This window comes from Phaseolus vulgaris, chromosome 2 (assembly GCF_051622355.1).
Source record: "Phaseolus vulgaris cultivar YP4 chromosome 2, ASM5162235v1, whole genome shotgun sequence".
Taxonomy (NCBI): Eukaryota; Viridiplantae; Streptophyta; class Magnoliopsida; order Fabales; family Fabaceae; genus Phaseolus; species Phaseolus vulgaris.
The window spans coordinates 9,697,202-9,706,046 of NC_143499.1; the positions used below are offsets into that span (position 1 = coordinate 9,697,202).

Here is an 8,845-nt window from a genome sequence, read left to right on the forward strand (position 1 = left end):
ATATAAATAAGATATATTCACCCAAATTTTAATTTAATATCATCATGAATTATTTGATATTTTAAATGACCGATTTAGTTTTTGTGTCTTTATAGAAATATTATTACAAGAATGTTATTTTCTTAAGAAATATTTCATATAATATCCAATCATTTGGATGTATTTATCTAAAACAAATACATTCAAATTTTTTTCATATTGCATGATAATGTTCTTTATGATTGAAGTTAACACCCTTCTATCACTACAAGAAAACCACTTATTAGAGTGGGCCAAAAACGGACGCAAAACATTGAAAACGGACGCTTATGCGTCAGTTTTGTGTCCGCTGGGCATCCCACGAGAAAAGGCTGGAAGCAAATTAAAAATAGCGTGGGCCACTATATTGGACGCACATTGCGTCGGCCTAACCCACGCAAAGTGGACGCAAAACGCATAAGATAAATATGGTGTTTGCGTCGGCTAGGCCCATGCAAATGAGATCAGATTTTGCGTCGGCCTGGCCCACACAAAAGTCGACGCATAAAAAAAAAGTTAGCGTGGGCCACTGGCCGACGCATATAGGGAAGAAAAAAAAATTATTTTTTTGCAAACCAGATTACCTGTAAAGAAAAAATCTCAACCAAATCACATTCAGAAAATATCTATCATCCACAAACACATCCAAAGTATGAATACTTTTACAATTAAAATTGTACTTTACAAATTTAACTAGAAGTAGCAGCAAAATGAATTCCATAGTGATAGGATAAACCTGTAAAAAAATGTAAAGAATATAAATAAATAAATGAAATAATTAAAATACTTAGTGTATAATAAAAATGTAAAATAGTTAAACTTACATTATAGAATGCACTTTAAGGAACAAGTTGATCATCCTGTTCTGGATCATACTAATGATCGAATTGTGTTGTGCTTTTCTCACGTTCCATTGAGATAAGTTTATCTTTTATAACCTTCAGCTCATCCTCCAAGTGTGCATACTTCTGACTCCACATACTAAGTTCAGCACGAAGCATTTGATTTTCAACCACATGTGTAGATTGTGAAGTACTAGAAGCAGAGGCTTGGGTGAGAGAAGAGACTCCGTGGCGGATGTTAGCAGCCAAGTCTGTTGTACCATACATTCGACCTCTACTCTTTCCTCCAGCAGTTTCTTTCCATGTTTGAAGCTTAGTTGCAGGATCAAGTTGGTGAACATCGGTATTAGAATCCTGAGAACTATTTACTTGAAGAGCCTTCAAGCGCTCATGATAGTTTTCCTACACAAATCATTAGGAAATGAAAATGTTAGAAAATTAAAATATAAATATAAAACAAATTAAAAGAATAACTTACATAAGTTTCTCTCGCACGAGAATCAACCCATTCACCCTTCTTATTTGTGTGGGTGGCCATAAATAGTTCATCAGGTTCTGGAGGACGACCATATTGACGTTCCTAATAATGTTGTACAATTAAAAGCATTATAGGTAGCAAATGTAAAATGATTTCATGTAAGGCAGTGACAAGTACTTACCTAGATAACTGCAATATCTGAATGTGATTTTCTACCTGTAGAGTGCAGTGCTCCACCACGAGCTGAACTCCTATTGGCTTTATTTTGAGTTGATTTATTTTTGAATTGTTGTGAGTCCCAATAGTTTAGAAGTTCAACCCATGCTTGCTCTCCTATCCAATTAGGGCAGACACCCTTTGTCCTAGCCTTGGTCAACATGTCACAAAGTCTTTTTTTGACTTTAGACTCGTAGACTTTTTTAATTTGGCATTCATCATGGGGTGCCCAAGTGACTCTAGTCTGTTAAAAAGAAGAAAATAGTTACTTTGAGTCCACAAGAAAAAGAAGAAAACAAGTGACTGTAGTTTGTCAAAAATTAAAATTACCTGAAAGTCAGTCCACCATTTCAGTTTGTCCTCCTCAGGCATGGCATCATAATGATGATATGGACCTCTAAATTGAGATCGAATGCAATGTCCAATGGCCTCACTAGCAAAATGATTTGGCGTCCAACTACAAATATAAACAAATAAAATTACAAACATAGTAATATAAAGATAAAATTAAATATACATTTAGGATGACTTACCCTCTACAAAGAAGTCGGATGATGACCCTACCAGTAGGGTCACGCTAGACCTCCTCAGAGGGGAGGTCATGCTCTGAAGCAGCAGTGGCACCATGGTCAACATGGTCAGAGAGGCCTTGCACATAGGCAGCAGTAGTCGGGTCAGATGGAGAAGATGTGGTGTGGAGAATGGGATGAGGAGTAGTCTGCACAAATGTACCAGGGGTGGTCTGAAACAAATGTACCAGGGGTGGTCTGAACAAATGTACCAGGGGTGGCCTGCACAAAAGTACCCGGGGTGGACTGCACAAATGTACCAAGGGTAGGCTGGAGTGGAAAACTCTGAGTCTGGTGGAGTGGTGTAGGGACACTCTGATGGTAAGTCGGAGCAGAGAATGATGGTCTTGGTGGTACTGGAATACTAAGAGGGTGTGAAGATGATGAAACATGTGTGTGATGAGGTGATATAGTGGGGTGGGGATAAGCATGCCGGAATTCTCCATGCCCAGAGGACAAGGGGATGGAGGAAGACGGGCTAGAAGATGGTGTCGAGGAATGGGATGAAATATATGGACTACCAGGATCAGACGGTGGTAAAATACCAGAATAAGGGATGTTTCCCAGGTCTATAGCTAGCTCACCGTGCATCGATGTAGAAACTCCACGTCTCGGCTGCCCACGCCTAACAATCATACCATCCCTCCCTCTAGTCCAAACCATTTTTCCTGAAAAATCATCCGTTCATAATATTAGTATAAATATGTAATGATCACATGTTTTGTTTATAATTGACTACAAGTATATACATTAGTCTTCATTGTTATCAAAATCAGAATCGTCAGTGAGTATGTGATGTTCTGAATAATCTTCATTTAAGAGGTCAACATCTTCATCATCGTCATCATTACGTGCTTCAATATCATCATCGTCATCAACTACTTCGACATTAGATGTGTCAGCTAAACATTGTAAATGTTCAATTCTTGTAATTGGTAACACATTAGACGTCTCCTCAGCTTGATACGGCAATTCATCGTTGATGTTGTCAACTTGCCCAATTTTTTTTACTCTCTCCGCCCCTATTTCATTTAAACACCCACGTCACTAAATGAAATTTATTCTTTGCATCATCAATATTTTTTTTTCAAACACTACAAAAATTAAAAACTTCATAATTATTAAAAATTCTAAATAAATAAAAATTTAAATTATTTAAACCACTACATTAGCTTTACTTTACTTGTCTCTACTGGAAGTTAGCCTTTTTTATTTGACGTACAAAGCAAAATGATGTTAACACAAATTAGGGAAAAAAAAATTAAGCACCATGAGGAGAAAATAATTTGTACCACTACTCATGTGCCAAATTGTAAAAATTAATAATACAAGATATACCTAAAGGGTTCTGGCCTTTGGTCACTGGCCCAATATTCAGAAGCATAATGCATTAAGGAGCTTAATCACAGAGAGCTAATTACCCGATAAAGTAGAATTAACACAGACAAAGACCTAGAGGTAATGCCCAAGGACCCATTATTTCAATTCAAAATAAAGTTGTTAACTTTGATAACAAATGATTAAACATTGATTAAACATTGCACTATCAATTATTATAAGAAAAAAAAAAGAACTCAACACAAAATATTTGGTAGAATAATTAAGTTTCATTGACGGGATTCGTTTAATAATTTTAACCAGTGGCTTAACAAAAGAATTATTTACAACAATTGTTCAGGAAAATAAAAGTGGATGAATCCAAATTCAAAATAGGAAAGACGAAATTGAACACTGTTGAGAAACTGCACGAGGCTCATATAAAGTAAAATCAATTGGGGAACTCAAACTCAAACTGCATTCAGGCATAAACTCACACTCAAAACAGAACTCACAAGTAAAATCAATAATACCAGCAACCACAGCTCAATAATCCAACTCAAAAATCAGTTCAGTAATCCAAATAAAAAATACTCAAATCTGAACCTGAGTAGGAGACTAGGCAGGCGGATGAAGCTACGCAGTGGAGGAGGAGTGACGGTCGCGGAGGAGGGCGACGCGGCTGGACGCGGAGGAGGGCGACGCAGCTGGACGCGGCGAACAGCGACTCAGAGCAACGATCGAGAGTTGAGGCGGAGGAGGGAAGAAGGAGATGTGGAGGGAAGAGTAAATGTTAGGGTTTCAATTGGGGAGAACTGGGACGGTTGGAAAACCGGGAACCAAAATTTTATTTATATTTAAAATATTTAAAATTAATTCAATTTTTAAAAAATAAATTAAATTCTTTTTATATAACAAAAAACTTAATTTAATATAAAAAAAATTTATTATACAACAAAAACTTTGATTAATTTATAAAAAACAATTTAATTTAATTTATACAATACAAAAATTAATTATATTTATACATAAAAATATTTAATTTAATTATACAATAAAAATTTACTTTTATTTATATAAAATAATTTATTTTAATTTCTACAACATAAAGTTAATTTAAATTGTAAAAAAAAATTATTTAATTTATATTTAATTTATACAAAAATATTTAATTTAATTTAGACAATAAAAATTTACTTTTATTTATATAAAATAATTTCTTTTTAATTTATACAACATAAATTTAATTTAAATTGTAAAAAAAATTATTTAATTTATATTTAATTTATATAAAAAAATTAATTTAATTTAGACAATAAAATTTACTTTTATTTATATAAAATAATTTATTTTAATTTCTACAACATAAAATTAATTCAAATTGTAAAAAAAATTATTTCATTTATATTTAATTTATACAAAAATATTTAATTTAATTTAGACAATAAAAATTAACTTTAATTTATATAAAATAATTTAATTTAATTTCTACAACATAAAATTAATTTAAATTGTAAAAAAAACTTTATTTAATTTATACAACAATAAAAAAATTTAATTTATACAAAAACTAAAATTAGTATAATTTTTATGTCACATAACATCTACTACCACAAATATCAATGAACCTTATTATTGAAATTGCTCACGATACCCTCATCATCCCTTCTAACTTATAATTCAAAATCTAATAATGAACTATATTCCATGATTCTAAGGTAATTCTATAATTATCACGAAATGAATCATATTTCTTAAATTAACAATGGACTAGGGTTATTAACTTGTTCCTGCTAAGGAGATGAGATCTAGAAAACTATTGAAGTCTTTGTCTTCGTGTTGGGTGCTTGACTAGGGTCCTTCTCTCCTCGGTCAGGTTCCCACTGGTCTCTGTCAGGTACACCAGGTCTCGGATAGCCAAGTGGGTCCCGGTCAGGGAGACCATCTGTCGGTCTCACCCATACCGGTACATAACTTATAATCCAAAATGTAATCATGAACTCTATTCCATGATTTTAAGTTCATTCTATATCACACCCAGTCGAAACTTACTTAATTATGTTACATTTATTAAGAACTAAGTCTATTAAAATTACTATGTCAAAGACCAATTATTTAGTACATTGGAAAACTATATTAACACACTTATAAGAAATATTGCATACGTGTCATCTCGTTACTTACAACTTATGACATCATTATGTGCTTCAGTTGGAAAACATTAATGTTTTTTCGATATCATACTCAGTAACTATAACAATGACATTTATAGAGCATGTAGTCAACTTTGGAACACTTTTGATATTGTATCAATCTAACAATTAAGAATAAGTTACTTACTCACGCACTTAGTCTTAATATGTTTGTATCATATACATTTTCGCTAATTCTTTAAGATGATCTTATGCTTCATTTATGAGAAATAACATCTTTAAAATTATAATGGATATCAAAACAAAAATCCTACTTCATTCATCAATTGCACACATATAACATTTAAATTTATTTAAGTTACTAATCAAAAGTTTTATCTAATTTTTTTTTTCTTAAACCAAATAAAACTTTTTTAGATCAAGTTTATTCTCTATTTTTAAATAGATCCATTACCATTTGTATTAATTAATTACTTCATTTTAAATTTATATTCTGAAATTTATGTATAAAATATTTTATATAATATTTAAATAAATATTTTCTTTTACTCAATTAATTTAATATTTAAATAATTTATTATAACATTAAAGAAATAATTTTAAAACAAATATAATAAAGAATTAAATATACATTAAATAAATTTAAATTTTAAATTCCTAAACATGCGTGGGCCAAGCGGACGCATATGCGTGGGCTGTGGCCGACGCAAAACCGACGCAAGCTGACTTTTTATTAAAAAAAAATTCAAATCCATTTCTGCGTCCGCTTTGCGTCCCATTTCATTTTTGTGTGGGCTTTTAGTGAATTTGGCCGACGCCAGTACCGTCGGCAAGTGGCCCACGCAAAAAAATGGAAGCTAAATGAAGGTTTTCTTGTAGTGTATCCTAAAATAACAATAAGAAATCTTTAACACACTCTATTTGGATCTGGATGTTTATTGTTCATCCGGATGGATTTAAACTGGTGAATTTTGTTTGTATCCACTTATTTACGTGAATTTGAGAGCGTAAATTTGTGGGAAAACTTCATCCTCGCATATAACTGAAAATGTGCAAAGAAAGTCATAGAGTTGTAGTATTTGACGTTGTTACCCTTTGATGTTTTGAACCAAGCCACGTGACTTGCTTAGCACAGTACCTAGCATAACAAAGATTCCTAGGCAAAGTCCCTTCCTATGTATGTAGAAGAAGATTTAGATTCCTGACTTCTTTGACTGAGCTAAGTGGTGTGATTGAGGGTGTAGGTGAAGATTTATTATGGTGTTAAATACGGTGAACGAGGTGGAGTTGAATTGTTGAGCTTCTTATCATTGTTGTTGTCCTGAGCTAGTGCAAGAGTAACGTGTGATCTTCTTCGTCTAGTGAGGTTGTGAGTAGTGAGGTTCTTAGTGAAGTATTAGTTGTGACTGATACTATGTTGGTTGCTCCCTAGTTATAGTGGTGGTTTGGTGTTGTTTGGTGTATTGAGCTAAGATTTCATGGATCACATTGTGGTAATGGATTTATAAACATTTGAAAACGAATTAGTCTATATGAAATAACCACAAATGTGATTATCCATGTCATTCACACGAATCAAAATCAATTATGCAGTTTTTATGAAGCGATAATCGATGTTGATTGGGTGATGATAATCAATTATGTGTGTAATTTTATGGGATAATCAATTATCCATTTTCCATAATAGATTATGTTTTTTACAAGGTAATTGATTATGTCCATGCCATAATCAATTAAGGTTGTTGTTTTGTCTTTCTATGATTTTGGTTCTCATTTCTCCACAGTTATGGTTGTTGGTATGTTCTGTAAAATTGGTTTTGAAAGTTGACATTAGTTACATCTTCATGGATTTATGTTTATATGTTTGTTTTGGGTGAATGATTTTTATGTAGTTGTGTAGGTTATATTGTTGTGATGGTTGTGAGTTGTTGTTGGTGTTGTGGTGTTACTGTGTTTTGGTCCTTTGGACATGCCTTGACGAGGTTTATAACCTAGATTTACGAGCAAGTTTTATATTTTGATGGTTTGGAGTCATGTACTCATATGTGTATATGGAATATGTGATTTTATATATGTGTGTTTTGTCTCTGTGGTACTTCATTTGTGGTTGATGAAGAGATTTGAAAGGAAATTAAAAAATGTGCAACCAAATTTAGTTTAGTACAAATGTGATGCATGTGTGATATTATGGATATGTGTGGAAATTATTTTGTGTTCTATATTTTCTTATCAATAAATTGGAAACAAATTTTGGTTGTATTTGAGTTTGTGGAAAAAAATTGGTTGATATGAGTGTTTTTTATGTAAAATATTATGCTATAGAATTTTTATTTTTTTTATCATTTCAGCGGTATGAATGCGCGAAAATGATAGTTAATTATTATTTTTTATATTAAAGTATGTTTAGAACATATGTTTTTGTATTTAATTCATTTGTATCATAAGAAAAGTTTGAATAAATAAAAAAAATCATAATGCTTAAGCTAACACTAGCTCTAACCCCAACACCTAACCCTAACCCTACCCATAAACCTTAACTCTAACCTTAAATCTAACCATAACCACTATAACTTAATAACCCTAACCATAAACATACACTCAAACATTACCCCTACCCTTTAACCCCTAATTCTAAACCCTAATCTTAACCCTTAACCCTAACATTACTCATTAACCTCTAGCCTTAACCCTAAACCTTACCCTTAAACCATAATCCTACCACATACCATAAACCCTAGTACTAACCCTACGTTATCCATAACTCTAATCATAAACCCTAACCTTAAACCTAACTCAAACATATAACCTAAACCTTGATGGAGATCAAGCCCAAGAGAACATGGAGGCCACTCATCAAGCTCAAGAAGAGGTGGAGGCACAAATGGAGGACGCCCATGGAGGTCAAAGTCCACCTCAAAGGATTACAAGAAGCATGTTCAAAGCCTTGGGAGCTAGAGGACATTTATTTTCTCTTTTTGTAGTGTCTTTAGTTGAAGGTGCTTAGAGGGAAAACTTAGAAACCTCTTTTGTTATAGCATCTTTTAGGTTTTAGTTAGGAGCTTTAGGGGGGTGTATTAGTAGATAGGTGTAGGAGTAGAATAGGGGGTGCCAAAGTGAAGGAAAGGATCACACCTTCCTTGCCTTGCTTTTGAGCGCCGATTCTAGCTTGTTTTGGAGGGAATTTTGATTTGTTTTAGCTTTCAATTTTCAGCACCTTAGGCTATAAATAGAGGTGCCTTCCTTGTAAATTTC

General features: G+C 32.8%; 1 pseudogene; it reads right to left on the bottom strand.

Annotated features, from left to right (window-relative positions):
- Window positions 1-893: 893 nt before the first annotated feature.
- Window positions 894-2,786, bottom strand: LOC150028986 (uncharacterized; annotated as a pseudogene).
- Window positions 2,787-8,845: the final 6,059 nt, after the last annotated feature.